We start from the raw sequence: 23,943 nt of genomic DNA, 5'->3' as shown, positions 1-23,943 counted from the left end.
AATCACAAGGTGTGTTGGATCTCTTCTTTTAGGCACCATTGCCAGAGAAATAGAAAACCCTTTGAACTGAGTGCAAATGCATTCAGAAAGTACCAGCTAAAGGCTTTTTGGATGGGGCAACAAACTTTGGGCAGAAAATAAAGAACAAAGGAAGGAAAGTAATAGACCTAAAGAATGTAATAGCTCTAACAGTAGTCTTGTCTTTGCTTGGAGAAGTGAGCAAACATTGAAAAGAGTCATTACCAACCAACAATTAGCATGCTAAGTGATACTTCCCATGAGACACATCTTGGAAGTATTACCACTATCTTCTATTTCTTCCACAGAGCTTAAAGACCACTTTCTAACTTCTCTTTCACATATGTGTATATATAGATAGCTATATATACATATAAATACACATGCATTTACTAAACATATACATACATATAGCAAATATAAATATCATACACACACAACAACAAAGATGTGCATGTTATATATACATATGTATATACACATACATAATTTTTACTGACAAGCTCTCTGTGGTTCATTACAACTACTGAGGAGCAAAATCTACTTTTCTGTAAAGTCTTTTTGTTTTTCCCTGGGGGAGGAGGTAGTCACTCAATGGTTCTACATAGCAAATACATTTTCCTGCACAGTTACAAGGGAGAAAAGCCACACAAGAGAGTGTGGCTAATCCATTAAGACAAGTTCTGTATGTTCTAGAAAACCACTGCAGCTCCAACCTCACTTCCTTTTGAAGGCAAATTGGAAAATGTCTTCACTTTGGCAACAGTTTTTCCAGCCATCATTTTCTTGCTACTGACTAGTATATTGGTTCAGAAAGATTTAAGCATGGCAATCTCACTGGAATTTGTGTTTTTTTTTTCTCTGCAGCTATCAAGAGATCCTTAAAATAACTTCTCAGCTATAAAATGTGGTATCCTCAAGCCAAGTAATTTTCAGATTATTTCCATTTATTCCACTAAACAAACTCAATTGTGTCATTCCTCAAGGCTTCAGTGAAACAGTCTAAGAGAGAATTTTGGAAAAAAAAAAGTTCTTAACTTTTAGTTTCCTCTTTATTTATTCCTCTGGACAGTCAGCCCCTGAAAAAGAGTAAATTCACAGGAACAAGGCTCAGTATTTTCACAATCACTTACAGATACTTGAGCTTTGCTTTCCAAAAAAGTGGTGACTGTGCATATCAGGAGAGCAAAGGAAGAGTGTTAGAACCCCTGCACTCAGCTCAGGAAGTGCTTTGCATTACCAGCTGTCACCAAGGGCTCAGCCCTGTGGGAAGAATCCTGTTCTGCCTGCTGCAATTCTCTCTCAGCTGTTTGGCCAGGGACTGCACCAAGGAGCATCCTCATGCCAGCAACATTACAGTCTCCAGTGAGAACTGATCCAATTTGGCAAAAATGGGCTCTATCTTTTAGCTGACCATGACCAGAACAGATGAAAACCATGAGGTCCCTACACAGTCAATGCCTAAAGCACCACTGCACAGTACTTAACTACAGCACCAATGGGATGTTCAGATACCACCTTGTCAAGGATTAGGAGATGTTTTAGCAATGAAAAGTGTTTCATGGTATCAACTACAGGAATTATTGGAGGAAACTACAATATATAGTATTAGATGTCAAAAAATAACTGTAAAATGTGAGAATATTGATCAAACCAGGAGAAAAATAAAGGTCTGCAATAGAACAGAATACTTCAGCTAAAGTAGTGAAACAGTAATATATATTTCATTTTTAGTACTATTTTTGTAAGAGCAATTCCTTGAGGTTTCACTCAATTACTGATACTTTGTCATTTCTACTTATTTGAGAGTATGTGCCACACAATCTTCACTCAAGAAGCCCAAAGTATGAAAGCTTCAGCTTACTCACCACAGAACAGTTCTTCATCTATAATTCCACTGGTTTGTTGATCACTGTCTTTGTCAACTTCAAATTATATGGGTCTCTTTTTAGGCTGGAGGAAGACAAAACAATTCACGTTTTGCAAATATATTCCTGATTTTTGAACACAAAAATATGTATACAGCCTGCAATTGCTCTAAGAAGCAATACAGCATATCAAAATTAAATTCAGAACATGACTCCATCACTTTGACTACTGAAGCTATGTTTTCCAGCAACAAGATTGTTTTACAAATATTGTACATTAATGCCAATGTGAAATGATGTCAGAATCAAATCAAATTTCACATCAAATGATGTGAAATGTGTGGCTGTACAGTAAGACTGCAACTCAGAAAAAATCAACTGTTTTTCTGCAGTCTGACAGTGAGTAATGAGGATTGATAGTAACTGAGTGATAACAAATTTCCTCACATTTTAGACCTTCCACCTATCACATCCAGGGACACCAAGTTCTTTTTTCTTTTTGTGTTTTATCTTCTTAAATATTGCTTTTCTTCGCTAAATGTAAAAGACCAGTTTTCCACAAACATTTATATAAATTTCAAGTTCAACTTCAATTCACTTATCAGATTCTTATAATACTGCAAAATGATAAATATTAGAAAAAATAATAAAATTATATAATTTCTAAACTGAGAAATTTTTTTTAAGCTGCTTTCACCTGTGGAGATGAATCTATATCTGAATCACAGATTGGCAGCTAAATATATAGAATTTGATGTGGAAAAACTGTTGTCCCAGTTTCAATTTTATGCTTTTGGCTTCAGATCTTGAAACGGTAAACATTACAGTACAGGTTAAAAGTATCATAACCTGCACTAGTATATTTTCAAGGTTTTCATCACAGAAATGGGAAAGAAAGTAGCCTTGTAAGTCAGTCAGGCCATTACATCCCACAATTAATTATTTGCCTTCCTTTTTATTACATGAACAGCTCATTGAGAAGTAAAAATCTCTCTTCTTCCCAATTTCCATTTTTTCCAGTAGACCTTTCAAAAGTTACCTGTAGCATTATCAAGCACATGAAGTCATACCTATCTCTACTGATATCTGTGGAGATGATATAGCTCTGGTTCTGAGAGAACACCATCATTTTATATTGAAAAAAAATCAAGCAGGGAACTATTTCTCCCAGAGCTTTTCATACTATTCCTGCTATACCCCAGGCAAATTATATTCTTTGCAAAAGTAACTCATAGAATAATTTTCCCAGAAAGCAATCAATAAAAGCTCCCCTCATGCCTTTCCATCTCTCTGCCTTCCTGAGAAATAAAGCCACTAGGTGCGCTGGCACCTTTGATAGATGATTTAAGTGAATTTTTCTGAACATATTCCCTCTCTCTTAAGCATATAAGTTGCAAAACTGTTATTCTGTAGACCCTATATATCACTGAATGAGGTCCAACCTTTCAGTAATCCTGGAAATACAGCAACTGACTTCAATCCTGAATGGAAACAAACTAGCCTAGCTGGAAACCTAAAAATGTATGACAAAGTCACACTGAATGTCCAGGTAGAGAAAATAATTTTCACCAAAGTTCAACAATATTTTTCTCTAAATGAATAATAAGAATTGCATTATTGCTACACAACAAATACAGATGCAACAAATCCCCTTCAAGCTTTAGGAGATTACATACATTTTTCTTACTTAGTTTACTAACTGTAGGATGTATTTTTAAAATATTCTACATTCACATTAAATTATAAACCTATCAATTATTTTAAAATAAAGCATAGATACATGTACAATAATTTTCTTAGCAGTATGTCAAATTATGTAATTGATCTATTTCTAATCCTAAGTAGTGATAAAGGCGTGCAATGGCAAGTAGTATTTTATCACTGGTTATATTTTTGTTCTAAAGTAAGAATATATTTAAACTTTTCCTACTCCTTAGCATAAAATTGCAATGATCTTAATTTAACTTAGAAGTAAAACAAGAGCTAATTCAACTGCAAGAAAAGCTAGTCTGGTTATGTAAGCCTTGGGATGAAACTTCACCTCAAATGAAACACTTGAAATGAAAATCAGCCCCTTATAAACTTGCCTTTTTACTGGGCCTAGAAGCAATACAGTTGGAGCTCATCCACTCAATCACTTCTGATTTCCAGAGCTTTTTTTCCAGAGGGATGTTTAAATGAGATACCTAAATGTATTTTATGCCAAACAATCCAAGTATTAACAGAACTGACTTTGGGTCTTATACCTAAGAATAATTACAGGAATCATTTCATCTGTCATGTGAAGAACCCAGAATAAAATGAGCTGTCACAAAGCATTGTGTCATGTCACCATACACATGCACACACACATTTTATATATGAAATATTGCAGCTGTTCACTTTCCCTCCTACAGGGACACTGTCTAAGGTGGCAGCTTTCCTTGGGGAATATGCTATCATTAGATTTCCCATTTGGGCCTTTTCCATGGTGAAAGATCTTTCCTGTACCAGATTAAATCATGCTAATTTCAAACTGGAGGCAGTCACATCAAATTGATTTTTAGAAGCTGAAGAGAGGAAAGAAATGTTTGGTAGATGGTGTGAGAGGAAGCAGCAATGTAATACACATTCTCAAAATCGTCCTTGCATAGTCTGTATTTCAAAAGCCCTTGAGATTTGCATTGCTCTATTTACCTCATTGAACATTTCAGCTCTAGTAATTCCCACTCTCACATCCACTGTCAAAGCACCACTGGCAGTGCTGGATTTCTGTGTTGTAAGCAGGACTACGGCTCCTCTTTGAACTTATGCAGTAATTTCTTCAAACAGAACCAAGTCTGTTCCAGCAAAAAGCATAAATATTAATAATAATAAAATAATAATAAAGTATCTCTGACAATAGCAAAACATCTTCTTAAGAGTTCCACTTCACTTATAGGAAAATGAAAAGGTCATCAGATGTCAGAAGACTGTGTCTGAACAAAGATTTGGGAATTTCACCCAGGAAAAGACAGAACTGTGTTTAGAAGTGTCAGATTCTGAGGTAAGAAACCATCATGAATGCTGTAATTACTGGGAAGAGACAGAGTGAGCTTCTCCTTGTCATGGACAGACTACTGTACATTCCTAGGAAAGCAAGTGATGGGGGAAGCAAGAGAAAAGGGGTTCTCTCACAGTCTCTGAGACTTTTAGATTTTGCTGTTTCAGACAGTATGGCTTTGCTCATATAAAACATGAAAAAAGTCAGTCATTATTCTGAATAGTTTAAAATTACCATCTCTTAACTGAGCTTATACAAACATGTGCACCATGCATTTGTGTGTTGATATGCATAAAGATTATATATTAGATCTCATCTTGCAGCTTGAAAAGCTACCATGTAAAATATATTCTTCAGAAAACTGCAGGTTAATTGTTATTGCTATTATGCAATTCCATTGCTGTCTATCTTCTGCAGTTTTAGGTGGGCTAAGAAGTTAAAAAAACACCTTTTTAATTCTTCAGGAGAAAATATATAGCAATTTTTTTCCCTTTGCTTTCAATGACATTCAAAATTTAAACATGAAAAATGACAAATTAATTTAAAAAGAGTTTAAAATTAATCTCCCACCTACTAAAGCTCACAATGTACCATCTTTCACATAACATGGTAAACAAGATGGATAAAGGCTATTTCTCAAGCCTACAAACATATTTAACTATTAACCTCTCCAAAACAATTCCCAACAAAATCATCTTTTTCAATTTTTTGAAAAGCTATTCCTCCCTTAGGAGGGCTGGAAAACTCCTATTACCTATTACCACTGACAAACAGGTCTTGCTTTAGAGTTGGGATCATAAGATTTATAAACTTTTCCTGTTATTTGAGCATCCCTATAGCCATGAAAATGCTTCACAAACTCTACTAGCTCCACTACATTACACAGAGAAGTGGAAAACCATGAGAATTATGTTGGTGGGAAGGGACAGTTAGGCATTGATATTCAGGACATTCATGGTCCTACAAATACAACATGTCAGGATATATAATTGGTCCCAGCAAATAAATCTCTGAGGAATTTCTGGAATTTCCAAGTACACCAGTAAAAGATAGATAGATAGATAGATAGATAGATAGATAGATAGATAGACAGATAGATAGACAGATAGACAGACAGATAGATAGACAGACAGATAGACAGACAGATAGATAGATAGATAGACAGACAGATAGATAGATAGATAGATAGATAGATAGATAGATAGATAGATAGATAGATAGACAGACAGATTCCTGAAGCGTCTACTTAAATATATTTCATGCCTGAAAATAATTTTCAGGTATAAAGAGCACTTATAAACAACAGGGTGACTAAAGACTTCACTTGAACTCCTGAGATAAATTTAATCTCATCTAACATCAGGCATCAAGCAATCAGGTAGCTCTAAAGGTTTCCATCACAAGCAGTGCTGAGAGCTCCCTCCAGGCAGTGACACATTCTGCTCGTGACTGGCACCTCAGAGTGGTGGAGCAGCACCTAGAGCAACTTAAAACCTCAGAGATTGTCCTAAGCACTTAGTTCTGACTAGATGCCCTGCTGATAGTAAACTAGGTGATAAACTCTAAATTAATGTGAAGTCCTGGGTTAACGTACTAAAAGCCTTTAAACCCCTCCTCTTGTATAGCTTGTTATTTCAGACTGAAAAAGGAGAACAAAAATATTTGAGATTTTTTGTACTTTTATCTCACAGGTCCATAATGTTCTTTTCTGTCATGGAAGTGATATTGATGCCTTAGGTTCTAGCTTTTATATTTTTCAGATTCTATTCTACTTTTGTGTGTAGCTCTGAGCTTCATATTAAGGGATGGTAAGTCCTTTTCACAGAGTTGCTAGACAAAACAATTCCTTTTCTAGACTGGGACCAAGGACAACTGATCCAAATTTCAGGCCCAAGAACATAAACATGGACTGAAGAGAGGAAAACAAGATGGGTGGGACTTCATAACCTAAAGCTATAATTGGACAATTACTCCAATATGCCAATGGACCAGAACTTACAAAAGTGAGAGACCCCTGTGACCAGTCATCCATTTTGTGACCATTTTGGGTTCATCTTGAGAGTAGCCTTGGCTGGGGTCTTGTACTGCCCAAGGTGGATCCATTGAGGCCTTTTAATAAATACCCACTCTATTCTTTAACTCTGTCTAGCCTCTGTTCTAGGTCTGTTTAACTAGTCATCAGTTCTGGCTACCCAGGTGGTTTTAGTAAGTATATTTTACTAAAATATAAAAGTTATGGTAATTTAGTCAAGTTGATATGGAAGCTGTGACAATCACTGACATCTGAATTTCATGAAAGTGTCAGCTAAGGATTTATCTGCTGATCTGCTAGACTGAGCACAGGTTATAGTGTTTACCTTCAATATCTTGGTTTTGTGATAAGAACTATTACACATACAGATACTTTTCCTGTTATCATTCATATTGTATTTAATACCACCTGTATTTACATTTTCACTTCTACCATACAACACACTGTATTTTTTGCAATACATGCACTTACTAAGTTGCAATAAAACATTTGTAATCTTACCGAGTCCTAATGTATTTGTATTCAGTACAAACAGCAAGTCCACATCACAGTGATGTTAATATAACTGGGCACTAATCAGGAAATGACATTTTGAAAACTACTGTATTTTTAAATTGCATTCATGCAAAGAAAAGTCAACTAACCCACCTCCCTGCTTTACTGGCTGGTTTAATCCACAGACCTGTCACAGAGAGAACTCAACTGCCAGAACCTCTCCATGTTCACATCACTGCTAAGATTAAAATCAAAGAGAATGTCACCATTCCTTTGGAAACAGGAAGATGCAAGGTAGATTTTCTTACTGTAACAAAATCCCATTAAATACACATGCAATTTGTATTTACAGAAATAGAATATATTTATTTTTGCATTTTTTCTTTCTCCTTGTGGTTTTTAAAGAATTTTTCCTACAAAAATTCTTTTTAAAAACCCTAAAAAATAAAGAGTGGTGATGGCTCATTACACATTTCTTGTCAGGACAACACACCTTTTTTCCTGGAAGGCCAAGAAACTCCTGTTGAGTTTTAGGCCAAGATTTTCTCAATACAGGTGCTTTAGTTCCAAATAACTAGTTTGCAAAATAAAACAGTGAGAACATCTAAAATACACTTTCTGCTTATTTTACATAGATTTAGAAGTTAATAAAATAAAACCCAGGAAAATCTTTATTAGGACCTTTTAGAACTTTAGTTGTTCTGAATTGGAATGAAAGTTGGAACACTGGACTGACAATTTTGGGCAAAATGATTTGGAGTGGTTTTAGTTCCTGCTGCTATTGAGTTTACACAGTATAGATTATCTCAGAAATACTTGATTATTTTTATATTTAAATGGAAAATCACTTCTACACCATTGTTGAGAGCAGAAAACCTAACCATTTCTTTATGTATGTTAAATTGCCATACTTTTCAGTAAATTCCAATTGCAAAGTTGCAGTTAACCAAAATAGCTTTTTTTCTCCCAGGTAGTTCAGTACTTTAAAATCTCATTTCTACCAAGCTTAATTACTGGTGTGCAGCAGATATCAGATATTAAGTGCTGTAGGACTTGCATAAGAAATGTGTTTGTAACAGTTGTTCATTAAATTTCAATCTTGTTTTTCCCAGTATAATTTCTTTGACTTTTCTCCATGAAAAATTTTCTACATGAATGATAATTCTAGTTTTACTTAAATTCAACTTGAACTAGCAAACAGAAAGCTATGGCACATCTAAGAAGTACGGGGGGTTTTTAAGAAATAGAAGTCTAAAAGCATAAAATAGTAGGTCAAAATCGGCTTTCAGCTATCCTGAGATAATTCCTGAGTAAACACTAGGCTTCACTAGTCATGGCAGGTTCCTTCTTGGTGAAGTTTTTTTTGTGAGAGTAACATTTTTCCCATATACCCACATTCCTCAGGATAAAATGTTACTACTGCAAACCATATCAAAGCTTTCCCAGCTGAAAACATTCGGAAAGTGTGATTCGGAAAGTGATGGATAAGCTGCCTCTGTATGGCAAACAACTAGAAATAAGATTTCCTTCTGTCCAAGGAGCTGAGTTCCCAGATATAACAGCACTTACTGCTCAAATGCTAAAGACATGAGTTAGCTAATGACTGAGTCCCCACATTATAACAGAAGTTACAGGAAAAAGCTTGGCGTTTTCAGGAAGTCTCCTTAGTTTAGTCCAACCGGCAGAGACGCTGCTATTTACTTTATACTCAAGCAAAACAGAAATTTAATGTTTCCTATAAATTTTAATTTTCCCATATGCAGCAAAATTCTGAATACAAACCTCATTACTGCCTTACAGAATCAATTAAAAGAAAGCACACGTTTGTAACAGCTGATTAATAGACATTAGGATTCCTGGAAGCTTGAAAAAAATCACTAATTTTTACTGTGCAATAGCAGCTAAAAGAGACACACCTTTGAGTAGCCGGTAGAAGTGAACTAATAGGACACTGAAATGCTTAAAAATTGATTTTTGCAAAAATTGGAGGCAACTGTGTTTTAGTCTAGTTGCTCCATGTGGTCAAAACTGGTACAGTTGACAAAATACATTTGTTCCTCAGAATTCTTTAACAGTAACTCTTCCTCTTCCATATTCCTTTGACTATTTTTTGTTATTCCTCTGAAAATTCAATTTAATTAAGGCAGAAGCATTTAGAATTCCTAGTTCAAATATTATATGCTGCTTTCAAAAATCCACTTGCATATGCTAAGTGGAATGCTAACAATAGACAAGTACAATGCAAAGTTTGTTTCAAACTTCAAACTTTCTGAGAAATTACTTTCTGACAGTCTTGAGGAGAACTATTAAATGTCAATTCAGTATTGCTTTTGATTTCCTTAGACCAGATTTAGCAGCTGAACTGAATGAAGCGAGGCACAAGGGAAGACATCCTCAACATAAGCTTCCCAGGCTTTTATGTTTAGATCAAAGGGTATTGATTTACAATTCTGAGGATGAAAACAGTGGTGAAAAACCCAGGCAGCTTTAAGTAAAGCGCTGACATCTGTGACAGATCAGATTTTAGCTATGAGTGCCATCAAATAAAAACAAGGCCAATGGCCTTGTCAGAAACATGCTTTCCTTTCCCCATCCTACTTGTAACACTGGTTACTATGTGAATGCAAAAAAAATGTAAAATGAAGCTGTGCAGAGAAAAAAAAAAAAAAAAAAAAAAAAAAAAAAAACCACAAAAACCAAACCGTTTATATGTCCCACCTCAATCACAGAATGAATGCAGATGAGATGCTGGAGAAAGCATTACAGGAGAAACAGCAATAGGAATGAGTGCAAGAAAAGTGAGATCTCTGTTGTACTGTATGGTGGGCTCTTACTCAAATCTAAACATAAACCCTTTGCTGCCTCAGCAATGAGGGGAACAGACACCCTTCCTTTTAAAGATGCAGTCCATAGCCAGGGCTCATCCTGTACTAAAAGTTCTGCAGGTCACATCTATGCTTGCTTTTGCTTCAGGGTGAGTTATTTTTTTAATCTTCTAGCCATTTTTAGTGTTAGCATTCATAAGGGTCATTTCAACATAAGGGAGAGAAAAAGCTTTTTGAAGTAATGTGGATCTCTTTTAACAGTGACTATTACTTCTAATATTCATATAGGTGGAAAGTCCTCCATTTTGTTAGTCAGATGATTTTTTGATTTTCCTTTTTAAACCACATTAAGGCAGCAAAAAATTCATAATCCTAAATAAATTAATACTAAACAACAAGAAAATATAGGATACCATGAGTTTTACAAAGAGCTTCCATATGCTCAACCAGAATTCCCAAAGGAATGAAACAAGCTTGAGGTCTAAGATTCCTGGTGGAAAATACCAGAAGGAAATTAAGCACATCTTTCATGAGGTTGATTCACTTTTTTCTCTGAGAAAAAGCAGAGGAAAGAACAGCTCAGAAGCTACCAGCTCCAAGTAGTAACATTATTCATGACATACCAGCTCCCTTGCTATGTTTTATAGTGCTCTCAGCACCATCAGTCTTGGTATTCCTCCAAAAAAAAAAAAAAAAATAAGCACCAAACAGAGCAGCATCTGTAAAGTTTGCCCTGGAAAGTGGCAGAAGAAGGTGCAAAGTGTAATGCTGAGCAGCACAGTGTGGGAGAAAGTGACTGTTCAACTGCAATAAAGCTTTGTTTTCAGAAATGGCACTTAGACAATAAATAGAAATTCATTTAATTCGCTGCACTCAGTGCAATCCCTAAACCTGGGTGTCAAATTCTGCGCAGTGGAAGCAAGAAGAACTTTGGCAAAACGGTGTATTTCTTCACAAAACTAATACCAAATGGATATGGGAGTATATATAACTAAACCCTGGAGTTCTTGGATGACAGTATTTCAGCTGGATGATCATATAGTAGTATAGCTTTTCCTATTGCTCCTAAAGACAAAAAGAAAAACATTTTTTTCTTGTAACTGTGCCTGAAAAAAGCAGGTCTTTAATCAGAAAGTGGGTATGCTGATGTTGTTATACAAACAGCAGGGCAAAAAAAAAAAAATTACTTTTCATCCACAGGAATATTGTTTTTAGAGGTCAGAGTAATAGTAAGAGTAAAGACCAAGAGTAACAAATGCATTAATGTCTTTGTTTCTAATCAATTCATATAAGCACACTTTCACTCCTTGAACTTACTAGTCACTTGTTTGTCACTTAGCCTTTATGGAGCACCAATTCATTGATAATTATAAATTTAACCTGACCAAGCACAGCTGGCAACACAGACATCACCAGCTTTTTTTATCTTTTTACAAAAGTTGGTCTTTTTCTCAGTGGCATGGCTTCTTCAGCTTAAAAGAAAGAAGCAGCAGCCATGGAGATACTCTCTGGAGCAAATCTCTTATCAAGTATTTTGCTGAACCTATTAGAAATAATAATGCATAATTTCTCAAGCTACAATGCCCTGCACCAGTTTAAACCTCAGAGTACATGAAAGCATTTTGATAGCTATCTAAGGCTGAAATACACTATTATCATAGACCAAAAAAAGTATCTCTACAGAGATAACACTGGCAGAGGCAGAATATCTGAATTCCCCTGAAAATCCAGGGCAACAGAACTGCTTTAGTCACTGAGATCAACGCCAGAGTCACTGCGGCACATCACAGGGCCCAGGCAGTGCTCCCAGACAGCTCTGCTGGCACTACATTTTCTTCCTTCATATAAAAGCAGCCTTCCTCATCAAGCCATGGTGTCTCTTGCCCCCCTACATCCAGGGAGCATAAAGACTTGTGATCAACCTTCTGTCTCAGGGCAGCATAATAGGTTATGGATAGGGCTCAGAAGCTTTCAATTCAATCCCTCTCCTATCACTGAATTTCCCTCAGTTTCTTTTTTGGCCTCAGAATGAATGCATCAGCTTAAACCAGGACTGTTTACACATACACTAACAAAGGAGGAAAGCATATAAAGTAAGAGCAATGCACAGATGAAAGGGACATCAATAAACAAATCAATTTTCTCTCAAAATATTGCAGCATCAGCAACTATCCAACAACATTTAATGCATTGCTTTGTAAAAATGAATTACTACACTGTGCATTGTTAAAATATTTCATGTAATTACTTAGACTTATCTGAACATCACTCTTCACAATAGACTTCAGAGCAAAGTAGAGCCCAGTCTGATTCATGTGCAGACATGGGCAACAGAATTAACCCCTTTTGGCAGACAATACAGAGTGGACAGAACAAGGAAAAAGTGGAATCAATAAAAAAGAGGAACTTTTCTGTTACAAACACAGTATCTTAGGTAAATTTTAAGCAATTTTTTTCATGTATATGTTCTTTTTCCTAATATGGAAGAAAATGGCTCTGGATTATGAAAATTATGTTACTCAAAGAGATCCCTCTTCTAAGTACTTGTGTATTGGAAGTGATATAAGAAGAGCAAAAAATATATAGAAAAGGATCTTTTCTTGTCTTTATCCATTGATTCTAATAAATTTCACAGTTATTTTTGTAAATACAGTTACACTGACCATTTTTATCATGGCACAGTTTCCCTCTAGAAAAATCAGAAATAAGAAACGTGAGGTGTTTCAGTAAATTCCAGGATTGTCTACAGCAGGAAGTGAGAAATGGAATTGATCAATGTTTTTAATCAGACCCTGTCATGGTGCATTGTTGCACTTGTTACAACATATGTTAAGTAACTATGCTTTAAAGCAGGCTTTGTTACAATTTTATCATGTCAACATTATAGATTACAGATTATTCTTTTTGACAACATCACATAAAATGACACTTGTGATATCAAGCACAATCTATTTTACCTCAGAAAACAACTACTCTCCAAAAAGGGACATCTGAAGAGAAACTTGCTTTGACTACTGAGGAATGACTGAAGCTCAGAGAGGTGTACAGCTGCTAAAACTTAAATACTTTATATATTGCAATTGTATTGCAAGAATAACCTAATTCTTAAATGCACTTATTTATTTCACCTACTTAGGTCAATAAATAAATAGGAATAAATACAATAAATAGGAAATTTAAGCTCAGCATGATTAACAAAAAATAAGCTGATAACAAAGTAGTACAGTCACAATCTGCATTCTCTTACAAACATTAAATATATAGTTATTTTCTAATTTATAAAAAAGAAACATCAATGACTGGAAGACGCTGCAGAATACTAATCATTCCATGGCAGGATAATAATAGCACCCATAAAATATTGAAATACACTAGTATCTATTGTAGACTAACATCCATAAATAGGATTGGCACTAAAATGACAAAAGAAAATGTAAAACAAAATAATTCATGCAAAGAATTTGAAATACTGTGTTTGCCTAAAACTGCTACACTACGTAGATTACATGAAACGATTTCTTGTTTAAGCTACAAATCTAATGCTTAAATTACCTATAAACCATCAGTCTGAATAATCTCAGGGGAATGTAATTACATATACAAAGTCCTTCACGTCTATTGTACTTAATATAAAAACAGTAAGTAGTAAATTACTTTCCATAAAGAAATATTTTCTACCATTAAAGAGATCAAGATTTGTTATTGCTACACATTGGGGCAAAGAAATAATTACAGTGTGAAGATTCACCTCATCAGGATTCAGCAGCAGTCAGACTTTGAACGTTTAACTCACAATGGGTCTGCAGGCAACCCCAGTGATGGGATCAGAAATGGATCAGAATGTCTCCATAAATCACAAGCTGGTCTAGATTTCACTGAAGCAAATGTAAGTAGTTAAGAAACCAGCATGTGAGGAACCAGCTGTCATCTGGCTTCAGGGCTGCACAGCCACACAGCCACTTTCTCATCACACAGCCCTTGTCCTTACTGATAAACACACTCTGGAATTTAACCATGTTACACCCCACAAGAGCTGTAAAGGAATAGTGAGCCATCTTCACTGCACAGATAATAAAAACAACTTGCTGCAAAGTGAGACTAAAATAAAAACCCTTTTAAATAGCAAATCAATCTAGTTTTCTAAATAAATATTTTAGTACAAGCAGTGCCTTATAGATAGAAACACTGAGGTCCTCTACAAGAACATGCATTTTCTAGGAGGCTCTGTAAAACTTTGAAACAAGGAGTTAACACTGCCTTTTAAAAAATATTTAACATTATATACTCTTCCTATTTTTACAGTAAAAAGGCAAGAATTTTCATCTGCAATTAAATAAAAGGTTTCAGTAAAAAAAGAAGTAACTGTGAAGAAAAGCAGTAAAACAGGGGGAATGCTTAGCACTTCACTGCTAAGAAAAAAAATGAAAAAAATCCCAACAGTGTAGTTTACAAATTGCACTCTAGAAACTCAAAAAGAGCACTCATACTGTCAGAGAACACTCTTCCTCCAGAAGGTATCAGTTACTTGCCTAGCCCAAGAGAAGATGCAGGTCTGAATTCTGCACTTACCTCAGAAAGGCAGAATTCATATTTCATTATACTTTCCTATTAACTTGGTTTCTATACCTTATCACATATTAATCACTGCAAGAATAAAGTCAATTTATCAGTACTGTATCTGCTATAAATAACTAAACAATGAGAAGCCCATCATATGTAATACAGGAAAATCCCGTTTGAATTTACTATGGACTCCTGGTGGAACACTTGTATTGTCAGATTTATTTTAATTAGAAGTTCTTTGAAATACTAATTTTTAAAGCATTTTTATTAATTAATATTGTACATGAAAATGAAGTTCTAGGAAACTGAAGACAAGCTATAAAAGGTTCAGACTTTAAAGAAAAACTTATCCTTACATAATTCTGATGTCCTATATACAGCTCTATTTGAATTCATTTAATAACTAATTTGCAGGTCAGTCTACCTGTTTCCTGTCACTTTAAACACCCACAGCCTCACAGCATACCATGGCATGAACCCTGGCCCTTTGTTATCTGGTGAACTAATTAGCTGTAATTATTAAATTTCCACTGTCTACACTGCAGGTAGTTAAAAAATATTAAAAATCAATCCTTGCAGTCCTTTTGTGTAACACAGTATTTTCCAAAGAACAGAGAAGAGGCACAGGAAGTATAATTTCAGTTTTGAATATACTTCTGAAATCATTGTGATTCTTAGTTAAGACCTGCTAATACATGTGTTCACATATATGGAATACAATACATATATCACTAAAGGAGCATGGTTTGTGGGGTTTTTTTTCTTAAGGGCTCATTCAGGTGACTTGCACTTCTTAAGACACTACTATTTTTTAGGAAGAGGTGGTGCTTATATATTCTGAAAGGTACATAACTGACCCAGGTACTGATGTTTCTGTCTCAGCTTTCCCTAAATATGCTTTCCATTTCTGGCACTGCCAGTGGAACCCTGCACCCACAACATTCCTGCTTGACTGTGTCCTGAGTCATTGCAAAGATGGTGTTCTGTCTTTGAATACCAGAAGCTGTGGCCCCACATAAAGGAGAAACTTGGCCATCATTCTCATGAGCACATCAAAGCTGTCCTCTTGCTCCCTTGCTACATCAGCACAGACCAGTAGGAAAGCCCTGAGAGGAACTCAGCAGTGGATACTGTTCCATTTGTCTAAGGCTCAGATGGCACAAAGAGCCACGGGCAGTGTAGAGAACTCAGTGAATTTGTGCTGACCATTTCACTTCAGTGCAGATATTTGAAAATTGCAGTAGCCTAAGATTTCTGATGTTTAGGTCCATTAACTGTGTATGTGAAAAAACTCTCTGTAAGGCTAAGCAAAGCCTCCCTCACTCTCTGAAGGCATCTGGAAGACAAAAGCTCCTACAACCTATTAACCTACTCACCATGACACTGAGTTTAGGTTTCCATGATCTGTGACTGTCTTTGGACTACAAGCCTCAAGCACAAGAAAGTACAAAGGCTTTAACTGTCACACCGTTCAATGTATGTATAAAAGCCATTTGTGTCCCATGGGAACAGAAGGAAGCCTAATAAATTTTTTGGAGCAGATACCACTGATCAGGTAGATAGCAAAAGCAATTACTTATAAAATCTTACATGCCTGGGAGAAAACCAAGAGGTGGACATTTAAAGGTACTTAGTAATATGAAATATATATGTCTCTATCTAGACACTGTATTACAACTTGTACCTGTCTAAAACTTGTATTTGCTCATTGTCATCTGGCATAATTAAAATACTCTCCTACCAAAACTGCATTCAGCTGACTGGCTTTAGTGATTTCAAGGACCTCTGGCAAGAGTCTGGGTTGCTCCTGTGTGCAATAAGAGATCCCATCAAGGAGGCTGCACTGTATTTCTTGTGGAGTAATACATATGTCTAGAAATTTCAAAGCATTGCATAAACATCCATAAATTAAACCTCAGTATTACACTGTATTGGAAATTCAGTGTTTTCCCATTTGTAAACTGAGGTATTGTGTAGGCCTTGATGTCATTGAGATTTCTGCTGCACCAAGAAAATCACAACACTAATCCTGTCTCCTCAGCTACAGAAATGAATGGCTTTATCCAGCAATTACTTCTAAAATGACAAAGGACATGTAAGAAAACTTGGGTGTGGAAAATTGTGCCTAGGTTTCAGCAGTGCAAGTAAATTGAAATGCCTGATGTGCACAGAGACAGCAGCTGAGCTGCAGGGCAGACACGAGGCACGGTAAGGTCGTGCTGGTTTAGGTTCAATTCAGTGAATACACGTGAACTTTAGTGTCCCCTGTCATCTTACTCCTCCTGCATCCCTGGAGTATTGCTTTGTCCAAGTGTTTGGGGAGCTGACCTTAACAGAAAGTGTGAGCTGAGGCTGTCACGTGGATTAGCCATAGGGACAGAAATCCTTTTTTGACGCATCTGAAAAAAACCTCTTGCTGCTCCTGCACAACATTTCATAAAGAATGCAGGGCACAGCTCTCCTCGCAGATCACCCGTCTATCTTCCTGCTAACTCTGACCTCTTTATTAAATCCCCTCTTGCACTTCAGCAGACTCCCACACATCCCCTCCATTGCAACATCAAATTCAGTAACTCTCAGGGGCTCTGCTTCTTCTTACCCACATCCCTCTGATCCTGAAGTCATGCTTAAAATCAATTGATGAGATTCTAATCACACAGATAGCAAGAAAGGAGAAAGTTACAAGGTCATGTTTCTTTTCATTAAAGGAGCAATAATTAACACTTTTGCAAATACAAAGATTTTTCTGTTTATAAAGGCAAAAAACAAAGCACAGTGGTACATTTTCATTTGTACACTTCTGTACTACCAAGTCAGCTCATTTGAAGTCACCCAGCTTTCCATCCCTTTCCTCATACAGAAACAAACAAATTCTGGCTACATTAGTAAATATTGCTAATATAGAAAATAATTTATTCTCTGCTGGTAAATCATTAATTAAGATTCAGACTAAGGCACATTTCTCATAGCAAAAATGCAGCATCTGGAAAACAGGGCATTTATAATATTCAGATTCTCAGGTACAACAGCATAAATGATGATGTTACAGTAACTTCAGAAATAATTCTATTAATTGGATCTTAAAATTTCAAACTCAAGTAAGATGTATGAGTCATATACACATGCTCACAGTATTGAGATGGTTCATATCTGCCATCCTGCCATGCTTCTGACAAATTGCAGAGAGAAAATTCTAACTTTCTTTATTCAGATTGAAATTACATAGAAGTAACCCCAAGTTACCTGGCTCCTACCTCCTATTACCATGGTTTATATTATCCTTCCACATTCTCAAGAGAACTGAACTTTCTATGAAGATTAATGCTACACTCACTTCACTGCACATTAATGTAGAAGACATTATTACTTTGAGCCCCAGGAATTCCCACTGGCAAACGATATTAAATCCATGCATTGTCTCTCCAGGTATCCTGACATGTCAGCCTTAGACCTGCTGTAAATTCAACCATGGCTGATAGCAGGACTTCAGCCAGAACTTTGATTAAAGTATGAACCCACTTTAAAAAAAAAAAAAAAAAAGTATCTTGGAAATACATAGCAATGCAAAACTACAATTGTTTCTTCCTATGTCATCCCATTGGTTTCTACAGAAACACTAGAGAAGCTGCCAAGTTTCACTTTGAAATATTAATATTTTTATAAAACTAGAAGACCTTCATATATTGACATATTAATTATATTGTTTAATGTAAGGTATTAATCTGTAAAGATGTGTCTTTCAGAGTCCTAATATTTGTAGAGATTTACCTCTACTTTTTTAAGGGAAATATCCTTTAAACTGCTCTAAGGAAAAATGTATGGGATAAGAAAAAGATATTTCTTATATATTCCCTATGTCTTCTTGCCCAAATAAACAAGGAAACACTGAGAAATTTCAACGTTCTATGGTGTCATCATTCTTCAGAACTAAATGAATATAGGCTGTACAGAGACTTAACAGGTCCTCTCCAACAGCAGATTTACTTATCAAACTTAACTTCCCCTTGAAGCCCTACAAGATTTTGGGTTAGGAAAGGAAAATAAGCACAAATTGCTCAGATCTGAAAACTGTACAGATGCTTTCCTTCTCAGATGCATCCCTAACTGGTATTGCAGTAATCACATACACAGATTGAAATCATATGTATCAATTTTGGTGCACAAGTTAAGAGAACAATGGAGAAAGGAGAGTGTTCATGAAGACTGCCCATAAGTCTTTAAAATTCTTGGAAAGCAGGATCTCATCCAGCAAAATGCCTGGCACGAAAAATCTGCCTCTCTGGATTTGAAGGTGCACTGATGGTATTAAGTCCCACACCTCTGCATATTCTCATCTTAACACCTGAAGTAGCAAAGCTAGAAATTATGAAACAGACCAAGGAGAATCTACAATCTAAAGGTCCTGTTTAACTATACATTTAATATTTGAAGCAAGAAGCAAGACTTGAGGTATTTACTGTTTCTGTGTGGCTTTAATATGGGTAGCAACAATTTAATGGTATTAATCTTCTGATCCCATATTATTTATTTCCACTCTTAAGAGTGAAGGTTCCTTTACTGAGAATTCCCAAGGGAACAGAGCCAGGCAACATGCAAACACACAAAAGGGAATGAGACTGATCAAAGTGATGCAACTGAACACAGGCACTTACCACATTTATTAAGAGCAGCATAATTTTTTTTTTTTATATTATTTTAAATAAATATCCCTCTTCTTCAAAAATGTGCTTTTATCATATTTTTTATATGGTGAAACTCTTTCTGTTACAGGAAATAGAACCTTGCAGAGTTCCATGTAGGTAAAAAAGTTGCAGGTAAAGCAGCCCTTTGGGAAAAAATGTCCTGTTAATCATATGCTTGTCATAGTCATACCCTTCATCCTGAGAAGATCTACCAGATCATGCCAGTTTCAAGCTGCCTGTTTGATGGATGCACTCAACATGGACTAAAGAAGCCTGATTTGTGAAAGCTGGGTTTGGATCCTAAAGGCTTCTCATAAGATTCTAGGATTCTAAACCAAATGTCAAATGAGAAGTGGGGCTGATCCTGATAATTTTCACATTTTTAGTCAATTCAAGTATAATAAAAAATAGCACTATAGAGCAAGATGCTACTTTTTTATTCTTGCATCTCATACCAGCTTAGATTTCGCACTCAAAATATAACAGAACAAGTCACACTATTTCCCTTGAAATATATATTTTTTTATTCTGTTTGACTTTAGAAAGGATGAACGTGAATTTATTCACTTTGTGTCATAACTCTGCACCATTAAATACCATGGTTTTCATTTATAGCCTTCTCCACTAGCTCAGAAGTCTAATACTGCCAACATTTCCACAGAGCATTCAGCAGAGCAAAACATGGCCAAATTCACAGATGTGTCTGGCTCTCTCTCTGAATGTGATCCAATATAGAACCTAGTGAACACGCATGGCTGAGACCCCGTGCACATCTTAGGTGTGCTAACAATAATGTTAGCAAAAATGGCACATAGAGGCAGTTTTACATTTAGAAGTCAACAGTATCTGACACTGAAATTGCACCTTGAGCTGAGAAATCATTTTTCCATAATTAGACCCCAATTCAGAAAGATACTGAAAGATGAAGGTAATTTTCCACGTTAAAAACTCGCTTTTAAATAATTGGCTTTTCAAGTTACTAGAAAAGATTGCATTCTTTAAAATGAGGCAATGAAACTATTCCTGATTAATTCCTGTCCATAGGACACTGATTTGGCTTTCTATAACAATAACTGTTTACATGCTACTTATCTTACCTCAGCAGAACCAAACCAAAACAACAATGAATACACATTTTCAAAATTAGACCAACATCTTCTGAGTATTTTAAAGCTGCATATTTGATTTTAAATGTTAATACTGGATTTCTTGAAATACTTATTTGCACAATTTTTCACAGTTCATGTCTGTGGTGCAAGATTCTTCAGAAATTGCTGGTATATAAAAGACCACTGCTCCTTCTGTAATTTTTAAAGAAAATCCACTGTAAATCCACTTGGAGATCCAGGTTCTACAGATTCTAAAACTAATCGCACATTCTCTTCTTTGTTGCTCTTTACGCAATTATTTTTGCTTTGATTTTTAAGTGGAAAGAAAAAATCAAATGTGTAAGGTCTGGGGAAATCTACTAACTTTTATGCCTTTGTAAGTCACTGGCAGTAATTTGTTCAACACAACCACGAGGCTTTGGTGACTTCTTTCATCTGATAGAAGAAATCATTAAGCTTTCTTCTTTTATTCAAACCCACATGGGCCTTAGTGGTCATCATATGAGAAGGAAAGGTCTAGATATGTTATGTTTCTTCTTTTTTCATTCTTAACCAACTTATAAATACTTTTTATGCTGTCCTGATTGTGTTTTATCAAAGAACTGGACTTCTTATGAAACAATGAATAACATGTTTCAGGGATAGCACTGCTGTTTCCTCCAAACTCTGCCATTTCCCAAAAAGCTAATTGCACCCTATGGCTAAAATATAGCTACTCCCTTGTCTTTCTTTAATAACTTGCATATCAGAAACAATATTTTGTTAAGTAATGGCTTACACGCCTGGACAAGTCGCAGTACTCAGCTAATGCTAATTGCATTTGCAGCTGACTGAGAGTTTGCCCCATGGCAGTTCTTTCAGATCAGCTGCCAGCCCCAACCTGTCACTCCAAAGCAACATTTGTGTGACTGTGCTCTAATTACTCATCTGCCTTGTTCACATGACCATGGGACTTTATGACTTGCTAATCTATGGCCAACTGCCAGACACCAGATACTACATCTTCTATAGCATTTAAGACCAATGTACAGTATTTCCAAAGAAACATTCTGCCAGTTCCCATGTGACTACTAGTAGCTCCAACAGCTGGCCCCAAAAGATACATTCTTAATGTGCATCTTTCTAAGGAAGAGGCTCAGACATGAATCGCCATAGCACCTACCCAGTTAAAGGCTCTACCTATTACAAGGAAGATTCCTGGAAAGAACAACTTGCAGAAGAAGAGGCTAAATTAGTCTTGGAGAATTTCTACAAAAGAGGGACAAATCTCATTTTAATGAATCCAGACTATCCCTATTCTCTGGATAAACAAACCCCACCTCTTCACGTCACTCACTATGTGAAGATTCTCCCTGGATTTTACTCCTGTTTGTCTGTTTCCTGTTGCACAGAAGAACACTGAATTTTCCTTAAAACCACCCCAGTGTGGCTATTGCTGTGATGACTAGCTAATGGTCTATTGTTTCACGACAAAACGGAGTGGCCCTCCCAATCTGTTGTTTTGTAGGTAAGGAGCACAAACAGACTTTTAGCTGTCTGATCAAAGCGCAGCTATTGATTAAATGACAATGGAAACAGAATGTCAGGTCTAGATTGCGGAACTACAGGAAAGCAAATGCCAACTTATATGCATAGCCTCTTTATGTCTCAAAAATAGCTTTCTCCTTCATAAACAGTGCCATTGATTGATGCTATTCAGGCAAATGTCTAAGAACATTTTGTTCAATAATTACTGTAGACTTGAGCACACAGACTATAGAAGAAAAATCTATTTTAAGCCCAAAATTCAGTGTGCCCTTCACTGCAGGCAGGGCTGTGACTAACAGAGATGTCATCCTTATTATCTTTACCAGATGCAGAAGCTCAAAACAAACCATTGAGCTCATTAAAGACAGAAGCATGGGATAGCATCCAACAGTCATAGCAACAAATTACTGGGCTCCAGGCAAACTAGCTAACTACAAATTGAAGTGGGAAAAAAGAGTGAGCGTAAGATACACAGTAATCATTCACAGCAAACACAAAAGTCAAACCAACAGCCAAATTCTTGATGGTCTTTGAGCTGTCAAGGAGGAATACACCAATTGCTATCATGTCCTGATGACTAACAGATAAAAAAACCTGATCATTACTAAAAATTATACAAAAAAATATGCAGTAAGTAAGTACTGCAGCCCGGGATCTGATTAACACTTTTGCCAGGTCAAAACTTCATATGCATGTCCATGTCAGTGATGCTATGTACCTCCCTCCCTCAGGCATGCCCACTGCACTTCTGTGACTATAGCAGAGTTCTAACTCTTCTGGCTAAAGAACAGATCCCCTAAAGCCACATAATTTCCTAGAGTGCTATCGCTGTTAGGTAGAGAGAGATATTTATTCCTCATTTTCAATTGCACAAAATTATCCTCTTACCATTTTACTGTCTGTAACTCAATATTTTTATTCTCTTGTAGATCAGTTTTCACTGGAACTACACAATGTAAATCAGAATAAGAAAATGAACAGGGCTCAGGATTTGGGCAAAGGGCTTTATAGTTTTTTTCAGTTTGCCTTACCTTTAAATCCATTTCTGTTTGTTTCTGCTATTTTTATTTCTCTTTTTGAGTCTTGTATCTCACAAAGGATTCTTTCACATTTACTGATATAATGCTTTACTAACAATCCTGTGGCATTCTGAAGAAGAAACAGACCTATGTTTCGAATGAGGTTGGATTTCTGTCTCTACATTTTTCTCAAAATCCAAAAAGTGATAGAAGTGTCATTATCTACCAATCTCAGGCTTTTGGCTATACTGAAAAAAACAAGTATTTTCTTTAATAACATAGTTTTTAAATATTCTAATAAAAATTACCACCAAGAGACTGATGGGTCAGTGAAACAGGCTCCCTCAGGAAGTGGTCCCAGCCCCAAGCTTGTCAGAAACCAAAGAGCACCTCAATGTTACTCTAAGTCATATGGTCATTTTGAGATAGTAGGGAGTTGGATTCAATCATCCTTAGGAATCTCTTCCATCTCAAGATATTCCATGAGTTTATTGACTCCTGTGGAGGTCTGTTGCTCACAAATTGGGCATCTACTTTATCACTGAGACCAAGTTTTATTCAAAAGTAAACTAGTGTTAAAACTCACTGGATATATTCCAGCACCTGCTTTGAAAGGTCTGGATAATCCTTGGAAAGGATCAGTGCAGAAGGTGGAGTTCAAAAGGGCTCTTACAGTGGTCTCAAGCCCATGCCTAATTGCAATGAGGAAAGGACAACCAGAGCATGAAAAGGCAATATCTTCCATCCTGAGACAGCCAAAGACATAATGGGAGACTGTCAGGA

At 36.1% G+C, this 23,943-nt stretch overlaps 1 long non-coding RNA gene across 5 annotated transcripts in view; it reads right to left on the bottom strand.

Moving 5' to 3' along the window:
* Nucleotides 1-23,943, bottom strand: part of LOC128791963 (uncharacterized) — a 155,633-nt gene that overhangs the window by 83,414 nt on the left and 48,276 nt on the right. For 4 of the 5 annotated variants that reach the window (XR_008432251.1, XR_008432250.1, XR_008432254.1 and 1 more), the window contains one exon: nt 1,887-1,971. This is a non-coding gene — a long non-coding RNA (uncharacterized LOC128791963). Of the gene's footprint in view, nt 1-1,886; nt 1,972-4,562; nt 4,685-23,943 lie in introns of those variants that run through there. The other variant, XR_008432252.1, reaches the window with a different exon arrangement.

Source organism: Vidua chalybeata, chromosome 9 (assembly GCF_026979565.1).
Source record: "Vidua chalybeata isolate OUT-0048 chromosome 9, bVidCha1 merged haplotype, whole genome shotgun sequence".
Classification (NCBI taxonomy): Eukaryota; Metazoa; Chordata; class Aves; order Passeriformes; family Viduidae; genus Vidua; species Vidua chalybeata.
This window is presented reverse-complemented; position numbering and strand designations above follow the sequence as displayed.